At 52.4% G+C, this 21,796-nt stretch overlaps 1 protein-coding gene across 2 annotated transcripts in view; it reads right to left on the minus strand.

Moving 5' to 3' along the window:
- The window catches only part of EPHX1 (epoxide hydrolase 1), a 58,542-nt gene that overhangs the window by 20,103 nt on the left and 16,643 nt on the right, over window positions 1-21,796 (minus strand). Inside the window, exon 1 of one of the 2 annotated variants that reach the window (XM_027613268.2) lies at window positions 10,745-10,914. The exons of the other annotated variant lie outside the window; for it this stretch is intronic. The gene's annotated coding sequence lies outside the window, so the exon portion shown is untranslated. Of the gene's footprint in view, window positions 1-10,744; window positions 10,915-21,796 lie in introns of those variants that run through there. 2 annotated transcript variants of the gene reach the window in all.

The raw sequence follows: 21,796 nt of genomic DNA on the forward strand, positions 1-21,796 counted from the left end.
CATGGCACCCCCCAAGAGACTCTGACCACCCTGACTTTAAGAACTGGAACATCTTGGGGCTTACAAAAAGGGAGCCTCTACTGTTTCCAGTAGTTGAAATCCCAGTGCCACCGCTTTCCCGCGAGCTACCAAACCACCCTGCGCATCTGTGGCCTCATAAACTGGGGGTAACCATGCCGGCTCAAAGCAGGTGCTCCGCCAATGTGCCTTCCTTCCCCTGAGTCCCTTTTTACTGTACGCAATCTTCAGGCTGGCAGAGACCCCAGAGGACGCCGTCTCTATTAGACGAATGAGCCCGCACCCCAGCGCCGTGCATGACACAGGCACCTGCTGTCTGGGAGTATCTGCTCCCCAAGGATGTGGCTTGGGAGGATGGAGGCGGTGCGATGGGGACCTCTGGCCATGTGCTTCCTGCAACCCCTGTCCCTGGGCAGGTGCCCGTCTTTGTTTCCGTCTGTCCTGAGAAGCTGCAATTCTCAGCCCCGGGCGGGAAATTTCTGTCTGGCCTTCACGTTTTCGGGGAAAAGCTCTTGCACAGGGTCCGCCCATGCTGCGGTAGAAAACACTCCACCCCCTTCAAAACATCAAGGTTCAGGAGCCACTGTGAAAACTTCAGAAGAGTCATGCGATGCAGAAGGAGCAGGCCTGCTTCGTGGGGCGGGCTCCTGCCGCCCGAGCCTGGGAGGCACGCTCAGAAAGCTCCCGAGACGAGACGTATTTGACCTGACTGCATTGCCCTGTGTTGTTTGGTTCGTAATGCACTTTCCCAGAATCCAGACCAAAGGCTCTGCTGGGAGAGCTGGGGGAGCAGAGGGGAGGAAGTCTTTCCCAACGAAAGCATTTTTTTCCTTGGAGTTAGGGTACCCTTCGAAAAAAAGGATCAGCTTGCCTCGTAAGGAAAATGTAGTTTTTGTTGTAAACCAGCCTGATTTCTTTCTTTCTTGTTTAGCATAATACCTGGAGGACAGCTGTCATGTGGTTACAGGAGATTGTGCTCAGAGGGACGTTGACGACTCGGATAAGAAACGAGATCCTATGGAGTTTAAATCCCCAAATTCTTCCCTGAGGTCAAGTTCCGGACACATACTTATGCAACCCGGGGGAACAAAATCAAGGATCGGGGTGCCTGGGTGGCTCCACCGGTTGGGTGTCTGCCTTCGGCTCAGGTCATGATTCCAGGGTCCTGGGACCAAGTCCTGCTTCGGGCTCCCTGCTCATCGGGAAGCCTGCTTCTCCCTCTGCCCCTCACCGGCTTGTGCTCTCTCTCTCCCTCACTCTCTCTCAAATAAATAAATAAATCTTAAAAAAAAATCAGGGTTCAGTTTGCTGCGAAGAAGTTACTTGGGCAATAGGGTGATCTTAGGACTGAATGTAAAGTACTTGAAAGTGACAAGGGAAGCCGCTGGGGCAGTCAACTGTTAGCCCCTGGGGCAGTGAACTCTTTCCCCCTGCCTTGCTGGGTATGACTTAGCAAGCACAACTCTATAAATGCCCGAGGGCAAATAAAGGAGGCGCTTCGGTCTGCCGCAAGGCTGAAAAGAGTATCAGTCTGATAATTTAACCGAATGCCATCTTTCTGTTGTGCTTGGGGCAAAAACACAAGTTTAAAAACAGACAATTCATTTAAGGACTGGGACTAAAAGCTCAACTCTTTTCTTGTAACTTGAATTTGGTCTGTATAAAGTATCAGGAAGTCATGTATTATTGTAAAGTAAATAGGAGATTTGGATTGGTGCCTTGGAAAAGTAAGGATCGCTTTGCTTTTTGGACCAGAGACGAGCTCAGCAGACACCGCGCCTGTGTGTGAGGAGAAGCCGGTTCTTTGCAGGCACAGGGAGTGAGCAGGCGCCCACGCTCCAGCAGGACAGACATGCAGATGGGACACCTGACACCCTCCCTGGGATGGGCACAGTGACACATGTATGCAGGTGGAGAAGCGTGCAAAGCTAGGCGTGGTTAAGTCGGCCACAGAGGCTTCACGAAGAGGCAGCGGAGCGGAGGGCTATCCCGGAGTCTGCCGAAAGCGCACGTGCAGCGAGGAGCCCCGAGGGTCCCCACGTGGGCAGTGCCGGCGCTGACAGGCGAGAGCTCCGGGGTGCGGGCTCTTGTGTCTGTCCCCTCCCCACCCTTCTGTGACGTGTTACTTCATCACGGCGATGCCGGGAGTTGTAACTCGGAATCAGGTTTGCCATTCAGGCGCCCCTCTGTAGACCGGGAGTGGGGACTGGGGAGTGGCTGCGTGAGAAGAAGGTGGGCTGGCCGGGTTACTGGGGACCCAGCACTGTGCCCCCGCGGCCTGCAGTGAGCTGGCTGCTCAGCAAACATGCGCCGGGACAGAGGCAGTGCGGCTCGGCGCCAGCGACCTTCCACCCTTCCTTCCTGGCTCGGGAGTTTGCTTTTAGCGGCAAAGCCCAGCTAAACGCTACGTTTCTTGGCCCTCCCCGCAGCTCCGTCTGATGGAGGGATTAGGTGCCGATTAAGAGCCGTTAAGTGTATTTGGCGCAGAGCCACCCGCGGCGCCGACAGCACTGGGTATGAATTGGGAAAAGACGCCCGTTCTTCAAAACGCAATCAGAAAATTAACCTACTGTACTGCTTCGGTCATAAGATGCCTCGTTGTCACCTGCTGGAAAGTACTTGTAAATAAACACGCAAATCCACGATGTGGGTGACCTGCATGGCATCTCTTGGGTTGCACAGTGCGCCACCTGCACGAGGGTGCATGGGTCCTGCACGTGTGTGGCAGACCACGTAAAGGGCGCTGACTCAGCCGGGAAGTGTGCACCTTTTGCCCTTCCCCTTCCTCCTTCATGCTTCTGGGGATACAAATGCGATGCCTGGACCCCGGTAGCCATTTTGGGCCGGGAGGGGATCTTGAGGAGTGATGGGGATGACGGGTTCCCGCTGACCGTGGAGCCAGTGGCCCAGTCCTGGATTACTTACTCCAAACTTCCTCTGGCTGACAGGGGAACTAACTTCTTTATTGTTTCAGCCACTGTCACTCTTGTATCAATCCTCACGAATTGTGAAAGTCGGGGGGAAAAGAAAATATATCCAGTCCTCCCTGTGGACACTCTCTCAACAAGAAACACTCAGTCTTCAAAAGGTTCACTGCTGTATTCACGCTCCCTGGCTGAGACATGTACCCAATGAATAAACATTGTCCTGCGGCCGGACCACAAAGAAGGGCCGTTCTCCAAGGGCAGACACAATGCAGCGGCGGGCGGGGGGTCCCTGGAACCTGCGCACTCATCCTTCTCGAGGACAAAAGAGGGTGTCTTCCCACTTGGCTGCTTCTTTACATGAAAGGCAATTCTGTGACATCTGTCAAAACGTGAAACACGCATGACCGGCAACTCCACGTTGGGATTTCTCTCCCCAAAACATGGAACCTGCGTTGTCATAAAATGTCTTATGCACAGGAGTATTCGCTGCAGGTTTTCTCCCCCTTCCCTCTCGGTAAAAGGGTAAGACTGGAAACAACCTGAATGTCCATCAGCTGGGGACGGAAATAAGCTGTGACGGATTCATCAAACGAATTTAGGGCCAGCCGCCCCAAATGTGTCCCTTCGGCATCGTGATGATTTTAAATAAAAGTCACTTAGGAATCAGCCAGTGCGAGATCCCTCAGACCCTCCTGTGTCCCCCTGAAAGCAGGAAACAAGCCTCCCAAATGGAAAATGCCCTTCCTGTTGTAAGAAGCAAAAAGACACCCTTACTGCCAGAGATGAGGACTTGAGAGCTGAGGAAGCAGTAGAAACAGGCCGTGTTCCGTGTTTCTGATCTACTAGCTGTGGTCTAAATCCTGATTAGAATTCCCCCGATTAAGGCTCGCAAACACCTGTTTTCTTGATCCCGTCAATTCCTCACACATTGATTGTCTCTTTGTCTCAAAAGTTTAAAAACTGTCTGCCTTGGTCATTTATTTGGGCCCCAATGTCTTTTTTTTTTTTTTTAAGATTTCATATTTATTTGAGAGAGAGATAATGAGAGAATACAAGCAGGGAGATCAGGAGAGGGAGAAGCAGGCTCTCCTCAGAGCAAGGAGCCTGACATGGGGCTCGATCCCAGGACCCCGGGATCATGACCTGAGCCGAAGTCAGATGCTTCACCAACTGAGCCCCCCGGGTGTCCCAGGCCCCTGTGGACATCCGTGCACAGGTCATAAAACTTTGGGGTTTTTCTCCTGGTAAATCTGTCTCGTGTAAATTGAATTCTTAGTCCAGCTGAAGACCCTGAGGGTAGAGGAAGAATTTTTCCTTCCCTACACTATGCAGAGTCTTGAGTCCACCTCCGTGACCACCTCCCCTGGACCAAAGCAAAGCCCCGGTCCATCCCCTCCCACGTGCGCTGCCCCCTCCCACATCCTCTGCAGTCAGAGTGACTCTCTGGAAATAAAAACCCGCTCGCGTCCCATCCCTCCTTAAAACCCTCGAGTAGCTTCCCGCTACCCTTGGAACAGAGGGACACTGGCTTGGCCTTCAAGGCCCCTGCGGTCTGGGCTGCCCACCTCTCCCCTCCTCGCCCTCTCTGGGCCCAACCCCCACCTTCTTGGGGTCCTTCGGGCTCACCACGCTCCCTCCTCCCTCGGGGCCGAGGCCCGTCCCTCAGTCTGCTCTTCCCTCCTTTTCTCAGCTGCTTAACTCCTGCTCCTCCTTCAGATTTCAAATCTAGTGTCCTTTTTCCCGGCAGCCTAGCCTGACCTCTTTCAGCTCGGTGCGCCTCCCATCCCTAGCTCGTGTCACGGTCACGTTTTTTTTTTTTTTTAAGATTTTATTTATTTATTTGACAGAGAGAGACAGTGAGAGCAGGAACACAAGCAGGGGGAGTGGGAGAGGGAGAAGCAGGCTTCCCGCTGAGCAGGGAGCCCGATGTGGGACTCGATCCCAGGACCCTGGGATCATGACCTGAGCCGAAGGCAGACGCTTAACGACTGAGCAACCCAGGCGCCCTCACGGTCACGTTTGTTTGAGGTTCTGTGCTATGGGCCGCCCCCGCTGGAAGGAAGCTCCTTGCGGGTTGAGAACCTGTCTGCCTCGGCTCCCCTCGGGTCCCCACTACCTGGCGTGCACTGGATGCTCAGAAGTATCTGTCGGATGAATGAGTTTAACGATTCTTCGAATGACAGTGTTGAAACTTTTTAGAACTTTGGAACCAAGAGATGGCTGAATGCTCCCCGAGGAATCATACAGGACCCACTTCTCAGCCTACTCTGTAGATGAAGGCCCCCTGTATCTGAGATGCAGGGAGAGGGCTGGGTAGGTGGCAGGGGGCGCCACGGCAGATCTCCCCCAGAAGGAAGAGTGGACTGCCAGTCCGCCAGGCGGACTGCAGATCTAGGGGTTCTGGATCTAAACAGAGGAGGATCAGACTCAGGACCCTGCTGAAGGCAACAGGGGGGGCTCTGCTAGCCTGCTCCCAGAGGCCCCCTCCCTCACACCCAGGCAGGTGGGAGAACCCCACCATCAGTAAGTGCTCCTGAACTCACCAAGAGTTGTAGCCAACCCGGGCCCTGCACTTACCCATCCGGCCTCAGGCCAGGGCATCCCAGGCTGCTCTTGGGAGGGGGCCCAGCTCTGCCACCCCGGGGGGGGGGGGGGGGACTCCGCCCGAGGCCCCGAGGCCTTGATAGTTTCCTGTGACTCACACTCACACGGGAGGGAGAACCTCAGCCACTTCTGGGGGAAGTGTGTCTCGACAGAGAACTCTGGGGCAGAGGTGTGGGGGGGACACGGAGACACCACGGGCCCCCCTGACACCAGGCCAGGCAGAGAGGTGGCGCTGGGGGTCTGCGTGCGCCCCCTGGCCCCCGGCCCCTGGCCGCCCTCCCCAGTCTGGCCGCGCCTGCCTGGGCGAAGGCAAAATGACATCCAGCAGGGAGGGACAAACAGATGGCTTCCCTTCCAGTGCAGGGCCAGCCTGCCAAGGCAGGAAGAACGGGAATGTTCTGCCGCCCACGCACTGCTGACAGCCAACGCCCCAGCCAAGGGGCTTCCCAAAGTTCCCAGAGATTCCCAGGCCCTGCTCGCTGGTGCCGAGACCACCCTGGGGGTGAGGCTGGCCTGGGAAGGAGGTGGGGGGCACAGCCCGCCCAGTCCAGCACAGCCTCTGCCCCCACAGACCTTTCCCCGGGACCCCAGCGGCCAAAAGGGCCTCAGAGTGGGCGAGGCCAGAGACAGCCGCCAAGCAGCACGCCCTGCCCCCCTACCCCCCCCCCCCCCCCCCCCCCCCCCCCCCCGCCCTGGGGCCTGGAGCACAGCCTGGGACAGCAGCCTGGAGCCAGGCCCCGAGGTTGCAGGCAAAAACCAAGCAGAAGGAAAGAGCAGTAAAAACAGCTCAGGGGCGGGGTGCGGGTTTCTTGGGAGGAGCCCTGCTCTGGGCCTGGTGGAGGCACGGTGCCACCTGCCATGCAGTGTGTCCCCCACCCCCCAAACCGACTATTCGTGCCTCTGTGTAGACAGAACACGACTGGTGTTGCTGGTCGGATGGAGTGTTCTCGGAGCCAGGAGCCAGCCGGCTGCTGGTCAGGCACTGGCTGCCCACCTCCAGTCCTGGCCCTGCTGCGCAATCCAGGCCAGGGACCCCACTTCTCCAGGCCTCACCAAACTGGGGGGATTCAGAGAGTCACCTACATGGGCACTCACTTTGCTTGTCAGTCCCCAGAACACCCCAACCCATGTCCTTATCCAGCACTTTCCCTGAGGAAGTGCTCCCTGAACCGAGATGGGGAGCTGAGCGGTGGTCCTCAGAGGAGGGACGGCAGAAAGTGAGGGGCACCCAGCCTGCCGCAGCGGGAAAAGGGAGGACCAATGGCAGGGCTGGCCGACCCCCAGCACCTCTGGAGAGGGCCCGGGGAATGCAGACTTAGCTGCCGAGCAGAGGCCCACACAGACCCATGGACACAGCCCTCCACGCAGGCCTGGGGCTGAGTAACACAGGGAGCCCAGGGGTCACTGGAGGCTCTGCTCCCTCTCCTGGGCTGCCCCAGGAGACCGGGCCAGTTCTCCACTGGCCTCACCTTACAAGAGAAAACCCCGAGCAGAGCTCAGGTCACTGCCTCTGAGGAAAAGCAATTTACCTTGCGTGGGATTTCAACACTTGGCATCCCATTCCGAGGAGTGGGCCATGCAGGCTGAAATTCAGTCATGGGCATACTCATTCTCCTTCCCCTCTGCCCCCCAGGGCGGCCAGCCCTCAACAATGTGCTCCCTGGTCTGGAGGCTTCCTCAATGTTGTGTAAGGCGATAGCACTGTTGGCCAGGGCCGGGGCCTCGCTGAGTAAGCTAAGCCGGCTTTCTCCTCCGGAATGTGGCGAAAGGCCCCATCCAGGAATGTTCTGGGCTGTTGGTATCTTGGTGGGGGTTAGTTTGCTTGTGGCAATGTCTGGGTAGCAGAAAGGAATAAAAAGTTGCAAAAGGCTAAAAAGACCTCTCAGGTTCGGTGGAAGGTCCTGGCGGACACAGCAGCCTGCCTCAGAGGGAGGGAGGCAGGCGCAGACCCAGGCAAGGACATGCCACCTTCCCGCGCGTGGTGGCTGGGTCTGCTGGCTGCTGCCTCGCAGCGACCATGTGGTCCAGCAAGTGGGCAAAAAAACAAAAACAAAAACAAAAACAAACCCTGGGAAAGCGGAAAAGTACATCCATGTCCTGCCAAAGACTTGGAAAGAGAGTCAGACTCCCTGAGCTGCACATGTCACTGCGTGGACCCACCAAGAAGACATCTGAATTCAGTGTGTTTATCAATCTTCCCCAAAGGTAAGGGCAGCAAAAACTCCTGTTCCCGACCCGGGGACCTCCTGTTCCTCGCATGGGCTCCCTTTGTGGGTCAGCTATAGAATCTTCTGGAACGTCTCTGAGCTCCTCGGAGACAAGAACCTTTTGTCCCCTGATGGGAGCACCTCCGGCGAGGCCTCGGAGAGGGAGGCTTTGCAGCAGCAGGGCCGCGCACCCACGCGCCGGACACAGTAGGGTGTCCACGCCAGGTCTGTGAGCCCGGCTGCGGGAGGGCCTGGGCTGGACCTCAGAGGGTGAGGAAGGGTGAACTGTGACCTCCCTCAGGAAGGTAAACACACCTTGATGGAAGTGAAAACCCCAGTTTGAACTCGGTTTGCACCGAGTGTGCTTGGTTATATAACCAAGGATGGGACTGCACTCGCGCTCTCCTCGGCGAGAGGGAGGTTTTCCCGGAGCGCGGGAAGGCAGGTGGCTGGCTCCCTGGCAAAGCTTGGGTCCCCTCTTGGGGAACTGCTTGGGGGGCCTTCTCCCAGCTGCACCCCCAACCCTATCCACACAGCAGCCTGGAGTGCAGGGCCCAGCGCAGGAACACCCACAGGTAGGTGGGTGGCGACCCCAGGGGACCAGCTGGGCTCCTTCAATCCCGAGCCGCGGCCCTCTGTCAGAGGGTTTGCAGCTGCCCTCCTCCCCTCCATAGGCGGCAGGGCCCCCCCCAGGCCCCATCAAAACGGACCGCTCCCCACCGACACGTTTCTTTCCCTGAAGGTCCATTTGGACTTCTTAACTGCACAGTCATCACATACTAGAGCTCTGTGGCATTGCAGACTGAACAGCTCAACCCCCTCATTTTAGGGGTGAGGTCCGGGGGTGGGGAGGGACACATGGATGGCACAGGTAGGGCACGCGTCCACTCTTCTTTCTAGGCCAATTCGCCTTCTGCACCACTGTATTACCTCAGCGGAGAGAACTGCTGAGGATTCGGTCGAGGGTCCTTCCAGAGGTTGGTTTGGGGCATGAGCTCCAGGGGCCCCGCAAACCCACAGGTGCCCATGCTACCTGTGGTCCTCAGGGCCGCGTGCGCGTCCTTGGCGCGATCCCCTCAACAGCGGCCCCCCCTCATTCTGGGTGCCCAGCTGCGCTCTGCAGCTCTGCGTACCTCCACTCAAGAACGGAGAAATGGAGTCTGGCCGTCCCCGTGCCTCCTTGGGTCTGGGCCTGGGCCAGGATGCTGAAGAGGAGAGTCTGGGTGCCTGGAGAGCAGTTACTAAGCCTGGGGCCTATCGGGCTCGTGGGTCCATGGCCGGGGCTCCCTGTCAGCGGCAGTGGGAGCCCGGGACAGGCCCCTCTGCCCAAGTGCACTTGGTCGCTTTGAAGAGACACCCCGGCGAGAGGGCCTCAGGCCCATGAGGGCACACGGGTTGCAGCAGATGGCCTTGAGGTTCACTCTGGCTACCCTGCTGAGCAGTTACTGTGTGTGTGTCTGTGGAAGTCTTTCCCTTCCTGGCTCTGGGTGGGGGGCGGGGGCAGGTGCAGAAAGTTCCCGAGTCCTCTTGCTTTCAAGCTGGGCCACTGCCGTTTACACAGGAGGTCACTCACACCGAAGGCCCTGGTGGCGGCCAGGCCCACACTCAGAAAACACGGATAAAGGTCATCTGTGCCAGGAGCTCTCCTGCCCCGGGACCTTTGCTCTCGCTCTTCCCTCAGCCTGGAGCACAGTCATCCCCAACGGCAATCTGCCACTCGTAACTCCTCGGGATTATTCAGACCTCACCTCTCAACCACGGCTTCTCTTTCACCTGACACCCCTTCCCTCTCCAGGGTTTTACTGTCTTCTGACGTACTTACATTTTACAAGTCTATTTTATCCACCGCCTCTGCCTCCTAAACCTGCCGGCCTCATGAGGGCATGTTCCCTACGGAGCCCCCTGCCCAGGCCAGAGCCCGGTGGTCCCTGAGCACTGCCCACGCCTCCCAGGGAAACAGGACGGTCCTCCCACGGCCCTCCTAGGTGTGCAAATTTGGGGGGAAAGTCGCTGCCAAACAATTCCGGAACGCTTTGCTAAAGCAGTCGCGGTGGGGCTAGGCCCTGAAGGAAGCAAGCTCCCACCAAGCGGTGTTACTTTCTGCAGCTGGGATGCTTCCTGAGAATGTTGATCTTCAGCGAGGCTGCACTCAGGGGAGGCCCACGTCCCGGGCAATTTTCCACACAGCTCACCAGTCCGAGCAAAGGCTGAGCTGAGGGCAGAGGTGGCAAAAGCACGTCCCCCAGCTCTCCCCTTCCCGGGGTGCGGGCTGCAAGCGTCGCAGGCTGCCAGGGCCGGAGAGCGGGGTCTGTCGGTGCAGGCGCGAGGGCAAATCCGGGCTTTGCGGAGCCCGACGCTTATACCTTGGGGGGCGGGAGGGCAAGTGGGCCACGCAGCCTTAGAGGAATAGGTCAACCTTGGCACAGCAGGATTGTGCTCAAGTGTCCCCCGGCTGCGCGGCGCGCAGGCCTTCTCTCCAGGGCGAAGAGCGGTGTGTGTGTGTCGGGGGGGAGGGGGGGGACCGGGCGCCGGACGCGGAGGGCAGGAAAGCACACTCCAACCGCGAGATCTGACACAGCTTTCAGGACTCCGGCGACAAACAAGGGCATTTCACTGCGGGGCGCGACGCACCCTGGAAGCAAGACTCTCGGGGAGTGCGGGCCCCCCCCCCCCCGTCCCCTTCCCCTGCCTGAGCGCGCTCGCAGGGCCTGGCCGGGCCTCTTCCCCCAGCCGCGCGCTCCTGCAGCCCCGGGGGCCGAGGCGTGAGCAAGTCACGCCTGCAAGTCCCACTGCCGCCCGCGCCCCCACACCCGGCACCCAGCAACCGCGCCCCCCGCAGCCGTGCCCCCACACTCGCCCCCTCGCCCCTCCGGAACCGCATCCCCACAGTCTCCCGCCTCATCCCTCGCGCCCCACACTCGGCCCCCAGCAACCGCGCCCTCGCACCCCCGCACCCCCACATCTGCCCGCGCCCCCGCGCCCCCTTACGGTCGTCGGCTCCCAGGCCCCGAGGCTCCCGCGGCGGCGGCTGGCGCGCGGTCCCTCGCACTCCAGCTCTGGGGCTCGAGCGGCCCCACGCTGACCCCGCCCAGGCTCGGCACCCGAGGGGCGGTCCGCGGTCGCGCCCAGGGCCTCCGGAGGACCCGATTGGGTCCCGCCCCGCCCCTGTTACCGGTCGGGTCCCCCGCCCCCAGGCTGCGCCCCTGCTGGAAGAGGGCGCCTCCAAGTGCCGGGCGTGGGCCCCGGGTGCAGCCTCGGAGCCGAGGCGTTTAGGGACCTGGAGCAGGTCGGGGCAGCCACTGGGTCGGCTGACTCCGGGGGCGGAGGCGTCCTTCGCGTTTCTTCCCAGCTGACTTCGCTGCCCCTGCACCTCGCACACGTGTGGGGCCTGTCGCGCTGGGCAACTTAAGTCCAAACCCAGTGGTCTGCACGGAGGCAGGAGCTGCCCGCAGGTCTTCCCAGGGAGGACCCGGGTCTGCGGCGCCGACACGGAAGGGGTGGGGGCTGGGGCTCTCCTGACACTCCCCACGCGCACTGATCGCAGACCTCCGCCTGGGGACGGCCCTGCTTCCCTCCTCGAGACCCCGCAGCGCCTCTCCTGAGCCCAGGAGGCGGCTGCTCCCACGCCCGGCACCCTCAGGCCTCAGTCGGCAGAGGGCTTGACGCGGGGGGGCGGGATGCTGGGGGACCCGCCTCCGGCCTGGCCGTTCACCCGGGCCCGGGACTCTGCCTTTCAGGGAGAGGGGCTGCCTCTGGCCGGCGGACGCCCGACTCATCGCCGCCTCTGGGCCTTGGCTCGTGCCGCAGCCGTGGACAGGATGCCTTCCTGCGGCCGATGTGCAGTGCGCCCGCGCCTTCATTCTACACCCTCCTGCAAAAGCCCTCTGTCACCCTGCGGTCCTGGGCATCTCTGTACTCATTCAAAACTTGCCTTCTGTTACACCCCCCCCCCCAATCCTTCCCCCAAATCTTTCAAACAGAAGCTCTGGCCATTTTACCAAGGAACTCAAATTTGCTGTTATTCTTAAAACGGCAGTAATGATGAAAACATTTTAAAATTAGATCTTGGTGACTGCACCTCCACCTCCAACTCTGTGAATATGCTGAAAACTACTGATCTGAACACTTTAAGAGGGTATAGTATGTGATTCATATTTCGGCAAAGTGGGTATTTTTTTTTTTATATATATATAAAATAACCGCAGTGACATCCTAACCTCAGGGCTCCTGCCTCTATCCTAACACCCTCCTCCTTGGTTAGGGCATCTGTCCAGCATTAGAATATGAACTCTAAGATAGTGGAGATCTTTTTTTCTGTCTTTCTTTCTTTCTTTCTTTCTTTCTTTCTTTCTTTCTTTCTTTCTTTCTTTCTTTCTTTCTTTCTTTCTTTCTTTCTCTCTCTCTCTCTCTTCTTTCTTTCAAGATTTTATTTATTTGACAGAGAGAGCGAGCGAGAGAGGGAACACAAGCAGGGGGAGTGGGAGAGGGAGAAGCAGGCTTCCCACGGAGCAGGGAGCCCGATGCGGGGCTTGACCCCAGGACCCTGGGATCACGACCTGAGCCACCCAGGTGCCCCGATAGTGGAGGTATTTCAAAGCACAACCCGTATCTAGGCAGTCGGTAAATAAATAAGCCAGAGTCCACCTTGGCCAGGCAAACTTTAGACAGTAGATTTCCACTGCTTTTGGTTAAAAGCCACCCAAAGGTTTATGAAGCAAAAAGGTGGGTAAAATGTGACCCCCAGAATATGTTCTATATTTTTAAAAACGAGAACAAAGGCTGTTCCTGTGGATAAACTCCTGGAGACTTTCCAGGGACATCAGGTAGAATGAAAAATAACGTGGGGGAGGGGACGCTTTTAAATAAAAACTGTAGATCAGTTCCTGATTCACCACCAAGGAAACAGATTCTTTATGTCAAAAATGCATGCATGAGGAAACATCAGTCAAAAACCAAATAGAGGAACATTCCAGAAGCTAATGGCCCGTATCTCCAAAAATGTCAGTGTCAAAACAATGTCAGTGTCAGAAAACACAAAACAAGGCCGAGAAACTGTTTCTCACTGAAAGGCTAACGAATCATGAAAACCAACTGCAATGCTCTATCTGGACTGGGCCCTGGGCTGGGAACAGTTCTAGAAAGGATTTATTGGGGACATCTGAATCAGGTCTATAGATTAAACAATAGATTTATAAATGTTAAATATCTTGATTTTGAGAACTGAATTTTTTCTGAGTGAATATTAGGAAAATATACACTGAAGTATTTAAGGAATAATAGAACGCCAGGTCTGAAATTGTTCTATCTCTCTATGGAGGGAGAATCATAAAGGAAATGTTGCAAAATATCAACAATTAGCCACTAGGTAAAGAGTATTTGGGAACTCTTTATACTATTCTTGCAACAACTTTACTGTAAGCTTGGAATTATTTTGAAATAAAAAGCTTAAAAACTTGTGGATCAGAGAGGGGCACCTGGGTGACTCAGTCGGTTAAGCGACCGACTCTCGGTTTCGGCTCAGGTCGTGATCGCAGGGCCGTGAGATCGACACCCCCATGGCAGGCTCCACACTCAGCAGGGAGTCTGCTTAGGACCCTCTCTCCCTCTCCCTCGGCCCCTCCCCACGCACCCCCCCACCCCAACCCTCGCTCTCTCTCAAACAAATAAATCTTTTTAAAAATCGTGGATCGAAGAAACATACGCATTTATCTCAGTTACTGAAAACAACATGGAAATAACTACAGAGGGATAAAAAAATATATATTCTACAGGGACAAAGTGAACAAGAGAAAAGGTGACAGCAGAGGAGAAACATCAAGTTTCTGTAAGGCTGAAAGTAGGGGGATTGATTCAGCAAAACAAATAAAGCTGAAAACCTTTCTACAACCAGAAGCAGGCACATTCTTGCTCTAGACCTGCAGAGATCAGCAAACTACAGACGGGGCCAAATGTGGCCCACGACTTACTTTGGTAAATAAAGTTTTACTGAGGCAAGGTTGCACTTGTTTGCATATTGCCTATGGCTGCTTTCCTGCTACAACAGCAGAGATGAGCAGTTACCCATACAGCCTAAAAAGTTTATTACGTGGCCCTTTCCCGGAACAGTTTGCCAACACCTACCTTACAGCCCTGCAAAGTCTTAGGAGCCACAGGCATCAGGAGCCTCTGAAGGCAGGGATGTGGGTGGGTGTGGGGAACAGTGATCGGCCACACACCCTGAGTGTCCCTGCATGGCAAGAATGCAAGGCAAAGACTCAATCATAGGGCATGATCGCTTAATGAGGAGAGAGTTTCAGTTTTGCAAGATGAAAAGCGTTCTGCAGATAGATGGTGGTGATGGTTGTACAGCAATAGGAATCAACCTAAATGTACACTTAAAAATGGTTAGGGGCGCCACGGTGGCTCAGTCAGTTAAGCGGCTGACTCTTGGTTAGGGCTCAGGTTGTGACCTCGGGGTGGTATGGAGCCCCACATGAGGTTGTGCGCTCAGCGGGGAGTCTGCTTGAGATTGTCTCTCTCTCTCTCTCTCTCTCTCTCTCTCTCTCCTTCTGCCCCTCCTCCGTGCTTGCTCTCTCTCTTTCTCTGACTTGCTCTCTCTAAAATAAATAAATAAATCTTTAAAATGGTTTAGATGGCAAATTTTATGTTATATGTGTTTTACTTCAATAAAAAAAAATTGGGGGAAAAAACCCTACAAGGATTAAGGTCTGTAAAAGAAGTTATATCCCCTGTCCCTGGTTCTCAGTCCAAGCCCTCATCTTGGCAGCTCAGCAGTTTATTTCCTAGAGACTTCCCACTCGGGCACGCGGCACAAGTAGGATGGGGATGAGGCACCTGGCAGAAAACAGGAGAATCGAGTGAAAGTGTTCACGCTCAACTATGGGTCCCTCCTTGGCCCCTTCCTGCTGTGGGTTCACAGAACACTGCCTCCGGGTAATGACCCCCAGGCAGAAGTAGAGGATCGGTCTCTGAAATAAAGGAGCAGTTCCCGGGGAAAAGAGCCACAGATAATGACATTTGGGGGCCTCAAAACACAACTGCTGGCTCCCCGTCTGATTGCCCTCCACTGAGGCCAGTGTGGGGTTACTGCCCACCACTCACACGGAGCTGCCAACTGGTGTTTCTGTGTCTCAGTCCTAAATATTAAAAGAGCAGACACTTGGAAAGCCTCTGACATGAAAGGCAAAGTACAGAAGGAGTTTTTGAAGGCAACAGAAGAAATGATAACATCCACAGAGATAAGAAATTAATTGTATTTATGAGGCAAGAACAGGAGGCAATAGACAAAAAAAGCATTCAGACAGTTAGAAAACACTTTTTGAAATAAAATTTTTGACGGAAAAGTCAGAGCATGGAGTTGAGGAATTCTCCCAGAAAAAACAGAACACAAATCAAAGAGATAGATGGTGGGGAAAAAAGAAAGAAAGAAAGCAAAAGCAAATCAGAAGATCGATCCAGGAAGTCACCAGACTAATATGAGTTCCATAGGGGAGAAAAAAGAGGGGCGCCTGGGTGGCTCAGTTGGTGAAGCATCTGCCTTCAGCTCAGGTCATGATCTCGGTCTTGGGATTGAGCCCTGGGTCAGGCTCCCTGCTCCGTGGGGAGTCTGCTACTCCCTCTCCTTCTGCTCCTCCACCATTATTCCCCTGCTCGTGCTAGCTCTCTTGCTTGCTCTTTCTTCTCTCAAATAAATAAAATCTTTAAAAGAGAGAGAGAGAGAGAGAGAAAAGAATATAGAGAGAAGGAAGTAACTAAAGAAATAATGCAAGAAAATTTCCAAAACTAAAGGACAGGAGTCTCCAGATTGAAAAGACACAATAAAAAGCCAGAACCACACCAATGCAAGTCATTGTGAACTTTCAGAATACTAAAGAAAAGATAAGCTCCTAAAAACTCCTAGAGAGAAAAATGAAAACATAAAGAGGTCAACACAAACAACAATCAGAATGTCTCAGTCTTCTTAGCAGTAACACTGATGCCATAAGACAGTGATGCAAGGCCTTCAAAAGTTGGAGGGAAATTATCTCCAGGAGAGTTCCAAAATGAAGTATGAGGGCAAATGCAACACATGCAAAAAACAAACAAATAAAACAAAACACATGCAAGGGCTAAAAAAACATTTTTACCTCTCGAGTACCATTTCCTGAGATGTAACTAGCAGATGTGCTCCAGCAAAACAGGGGCGTAAATTATGAAAGGGGAAGACATTGTCACTAGGAGCAGGGGACCTAATACAGACCGGCAGCAGCAGGGAACAAGTGTGCAGCAGGCTAGGAGAGCAACCTGTCCACACAGGGCGCTGGGAGGCAGGGCTCCAGGGAAAAGATGGATTTAATACATTAACCGATAGAATTAAGCTTTTGGAAAATAATATGAATAGACACTTGTGAGATCTGATGGCATATTTGGGAAAAAACTAAAGAAAGGAACATGGAAAAATAAGCAAAGGGGAAAAATTGAATAATTACAAGAAAAACAAAGTTGTTCAGGAAAGAAAATGTAATCATGATGCACTGCTTTGTTCTGCAGTGAGCAGCATTTATGTAGCCATGATTGTGTAAACTATTGATTTAACAAAAAGCGACTATTACCAAATTGGGAGGATGCAGCAGGAGTGGTAGAAGTGTATATAGTCTTTACTATAAAATCAACAGACAATGTCCAAAATTGACAAATCTGGAAATACGCATTATAAGTATGTCATTCATATATACAGAAGTAGACGCTAAAAGGCTTGGAAGGTAGAATAAGAAAAATGAATGATGGGGGACTGTTCTATTTTATTTTAAGCCTTGATTATTTTATTTTTTAAAAACCATGTGCAAGGATAAAAGTAAAAATTAACTTGGGGACGCCCGGGTGGCTCAGTTGGTCAAGCGTCTGGCTTTGGCTCAGTCGTGATCCTGGGGTCCTGGGATCAAGCCCTGCATCGGGTTCCCCACCCTCCTGCTCTCTCTTACTATCCCTCTCTCTCTCAAATAAATAAATAAAATCTTTAAAAATAAAGAAAGAAAAATAAACATTAACTTAAAAATATTGTTTTCTGAGGTCATGGGACCCTCCAGATTCATTGCTTTTTCCTGTAGATTCTAGAGCACGTCTTGTGCTCTTGCAAATTCCAGGCTCGGATGGCTTCCCACAAACTGCTCTTCCTCTCTCTCCTCCCCTCAGGCTTTTCCTCCGCTCCTATTGCCCACGGGGCTCCTGCCCTGCCCAATCTGCTATCTGGACACTCCCCCTACTTACCAATAAGTCCCTTTACCAGATACCAATCGAGAGCTTACTGATTGCATCTGATCCTGCCTGCATTTTATGACAATTAGATTCTCAAAAGGGCATAGCGCCCACTACTCATTATTGCAAGATGAACAGATTACAAATCCACTTAGACACTAGGACGTGAGGGTGGGGATGCCAAATAGGTATTTCACAAAATGTTCCAGAGAGAAAGACTTTTGTAAGATTATTAGTTATATAGAATAGTTTCATCTCTGTGTGTTCTCTCATCATTTTTATAGTCAAGTGTATTTACCAGTCATCGGTCAGCGTATGGTGCTACCAACGAACCAACCAATAAATAAGATGCAAGCAGAATCCCCAGTTTCTAGAAACTTGCCCACGTACAATACACAAGATAATTTGCAAAGGTACCTGTTGGGGAATATCAGGAATGACAAGATAATATATAGTATATCCTATGTGCTGAGTTACTACTAACAGAAAATGATCTTAGATTTTCTATAGATTTCACATTTATAAAGAATGCAAAGAGGAGGAGAGATGCAATTTGTTGCATTTTAAAACATTTTCCCCGTGTCCACAGAAAGGAGGAAGGATAGATTATTACTCACGGATCCCCAAAGTTCTTCTAAATGATTTCACACTGACTCTCCAGACCACTTTCTCCAGCTGTCCCGGGTTCTCTGACTGTACCGTTCTCGGGGCTTCAAGAGCAATGATCAAACGATACAAGTGCGTGAAGATCAGATCAGCCGAAGGAAGTAAAGCTGACAAGTACACGAACTTCCAAGGCAGGAAAGGCTCTCTTGGGCCCTCTGTGGATTTGCACTGGACACTGCATCTTTTCTATGCCTTCTTTGACTATGAAAATAATTTTGTTCCCATTCTGAACAGATGGCGGGAGTGGGGGGTGGGGCTCTTATTTAAACTTCGTGTTTTAATCAATTATTTGAAGCATCAGCTGAGTCTGAGAGGTGTTGAGGACAACAGCAGTTTCAGCCCTTGTCCCCATTCTACCCTCAGCCCCCATTCTCCTGAAAGAGTAAAAACCAGGTTTAACCCTTCTAGTGGATTCTCTTTATATTTGTAAATTTATATTTGTTTCTTTTTTTCCTACTCACATCTCAGGCATCTCAGACATCAACAGATATGGAAATTAGCTCTTTCTTCAACTGACGTCACTCCATGGACTCCCATCCTCCCCCAAGTCCCCCAAATCATTTTAGTGTTTCACTGTTTTCATTGTTCTGAAGGGAATTCAGCGCTGATCTATAGAAGTACGATTTTCTTTTCCTGTTTAACATGTTTCCCCTAACATTAATATTTTTGAATTTTGCATAATTTCCTGTGGATCAGCCCCTACTTCAACACCAACCCCTCAGTAGTAAATTAATTCACGTTGGATTTTCTTCGATTACATTTTTTTAAAGTGCCTCCGGACTGCTGACCTGCCTCATCTGGTCTGGTTGCTCCATGCCTGGGGCACCACCGCGGCCGGGCTCCCCTTCACCCCCACCCTGGGGATCCTTTTGGGGCTCTCTTGTTAGGTGTCTGCTTCCTGTACCCCCTTCTCCTTCTTCCTTGACTCACTCTTTTAAGGTTTTAGAGGAGCGCATCCCTGATCGCTTCTTGTGAAGTTTTGAGACATCGTGTAGATTACTGTTCTCAGGGACTCCTGCCCTTTGCTTGGCCTCCAGTGCCTCCCTGCAGATGAATGTAATTCCCCAGGGTCACTGATGCCAGGCCTGGACATGTCACTTACTTTGATCAATAGAACACGACATGACATCTGAGCAGAGGTTTCAAGAGCCGTTGGGAGATTTTCTTTCCTCCTCGATCCTGGAATCGAGACATTGACTGTGAGTGGGAGCAGGCTTGTGGAGCCGCAGCTCCCTCTGATTTGAGCAAAAAATTAAACTTTTTTTAAGGTACTGAGATTGGGAGGTCGTTACCTCAGTAAAATATAATCTAAGTGTGTCTGGAAAACATGTTTATTCGATGCTTCCCATTAATTAATGTACCATTCCAGAATGGAAGAATGGAAAGAATCTTCCTTCAGAAGAGTGATGGTTCCATGATCTCCGGGTTTCTAGGACTGCGGCTGACAAGTCCAAAGCCATTCTTTTTTTTTTTTAAGTTTATTTATTTAAGTAATCTCAGGACCCCAAGAGCAAGAGTCGCAGTGTTCCAAATGAGCCAGCCAGGCGCCCCAAGTCCAAAGCCATTCTGATGCTAGAACCTTTTTAAAGAACCTCTTTTTCCCCCTGGAAGCTTCTGGGATCTTTTCTTTGCCCGCACAGTTCAGAAATTCCAACATCACTGGTTTTGATACTTGGTTGACTTTCATGCTCTATACAGGGCACAAGGAGGGCCCTTCCAGTCTGGACACTCACGTCCTTTAATTCCTAAACACTTCTTAGGTCATCTTATTGACAATTTCTTCCACTTGATTTTCCTTTTTCGGGAATTCCTGTCATCCAAATCTTGAACTGCCTTTTTTTTTTTCCCTCTTGGCTCCAATTTCTGAGATATATTTTTTTTGAAGATGTTATTTATTTGAGAGAGTGTGCCCATGAGCAGGGGGGAGGGGCAGACGAGAGGGAGAAGCAGGCTCCCCGCAGAGCAGGGAGCCGGACATGGGACTCGATCCCAGGATCCTGGGATCATGACCTGAGCTGAAGGTAGATGCTTAACAACCGAGCCGCCCAGGCACCCCTCTGAGATTTTTCTGTAATTTTTTCCCCCTTCACATTTTTGTATTTTCATTTCAGTGATCATATTCTTAATTTCCAAGAGCTTTTTGTTGTTGTTTTTCTAATCCAGGCTCCCCTGAAAGCAGAGTGTAAGACAAGGGGTTGCATGTAAGGAGCTTATTTGGGACGTCATCAGAGGGACAGGAGTGAGGGCGGGGAGGTGAAAATGTAGAGGAAAAGATGATATGAGGATGTGTTTTCTTTTCATTTTGGGGGAGGGGATGCAGAGGGAGAGGGAGAGAGAGAATCTCAAGCAGACTCCCTGCTATACGCAGTCTGATGCGGGGTTCATTCCCACAACACTGAGATCATGACCTGAGCTGAAATCAAGAGTCAGACGCTCAACTGACTGAGCCTCCAAGGCGCCCCATGAGGATGTGTTTTCGACTTCGCCACTGCTCTGGGCGGCTGGTGCTTGCTTCTGTGGAACCTTCTGAGCTTTCTAAAATGAGTCTCCCAGAGCTGTCCACCCAGGGGACGAAAAGTGGGAGTGAGAGCTCCCATCCCTCATTGGCCCAGGGTGACCTCACGGGCTTCGGCTCCCCACTACTCGTGAGTCGTGTGTGTATGGATGCCAAGAAGAGAGATGTCAGACCCGATCGTAAAGGAACAGAGTAGGACAGTGAGTGGCTATCATCCAAATCTGAAACTTGTGTCTGACAAAAGCTTATCTGTAGCAGGCTGAGTAATGGCTCCCCCAAAGATACCCATGCCCTAACCCCCAGAGCCTGTGAATTTGCTGACTTATGTGGCAAAAGTGACTTTGCAGATATGGTCAGCATGGAGACATGATCCCGGGCTAGGTGGGTGGACACTGAATGTAGTCCCAAAGGTCTTTACGAGAGGAGGGGCAAGGAGGTCAGAGGAGGCAGAGGTGACGGGGCAGAAACAGGGTGGGAAGGTGATGTAACGTGGAGCCATGAGCCAGGGAAGGAGGACAGCCCCCCGGGGGGCTGGCAAGGGCAGAGAAACGGATTCTTCCCCTGGAGGCTCTGAAGGAACAAACCCTAGTGACACCTTCACTTCAGCTCTTGAAGACCCGTTCTGGACTTCTGATCCTCTAAGAGAAAACATTCCTGTTGTTCTAAGCCAGCGAACTTGTGGCGTCCTCGTGTGTCACTGCAGTCCCTTCTGTGCACGGGCCCTTGTCCCCAAGGAAAGCACCCAGCTGCCTGCAGTCACTGTATTTTGCAGTTTTTGCAGCTGGAAATTTACCCACGTTAAATCATTCAGCATGTACTCAGAGACCCGGCTCCTTTGACTCAGTATGGTTTGAGGTTCATCCACTTTGTCGTGGGTATTGGTAGTTATTTCTCCTTTTCCTCGCTGAGTAGTATTGCTATGTATGAATACACCACAATTTGTTTATCCAAAGACTGGACTTATTGATGGACTTTTGGGTTGTTCCCAGTTTGGGGCTATTAACGAATAAAGCCACTATGAACATTCATGTACAAGTTGGGGCTCCTGGATGGCTCATTCAGTGGAGCGTGCAACTCTTGATCTCGGGGTTGTGAGTTCAAGCCCCAGGTTGGGTGTACAGATTGCTTAAAAATAGTATCTTTCTATTAAAAAAAATTTTTTTTTTATTTGAGAGAGTGCATGTGAGAGAGCACGAGCGGGAGGAGAGGCAGAGGGAGAAGCAGGCTCTCCACTGAGCAGGGAGCCTGATGCGGAACTCGATCCCAGAACCCTGAAATCATGACCTGAGCCAAAGGCATCTGCTTAACCGACTGAGCCACCCAGGTGCCCTAAAAATAGTATCTTTAAAAAAAAATTAATGTGCAAGTCTTTATGTGGACAGTAGATGTATGCATAATTATTTTAAAGAACCTGCCTGTTCAACTTTATAACAATTATAAATAAACCTGTTAAATTTTTCTGGACAATGCCAGCATTTGGATTTTTTTTAAAACAAGTAAATTTCTTATTGATGGCAACTAAATGGTGTTTGTAGCATTTTTATCATACAGTAGATCCACCCATTCGCTGTACTTTTCTGAGTTGTCCTACATGCAAGTACGTGTTTTTAATGTTGTCTGTCTTC

Source organism: Zalophus californianus, chromosome 10 (genome assembly GCF_009762305.2).
Source record: "Zalophus californianus isolate mZalCal1 chromosome 10, mZalCal1.pri.v2, whole genome shotgun sequence".
In the NCBI taxonomy this organism is placed as follows: domain Eukaryota; kingdom Metazoa; phylum Chordata; class Mammalia; order Carnivora; family Otariidae; genus Zalophus; species Zalophus californianus.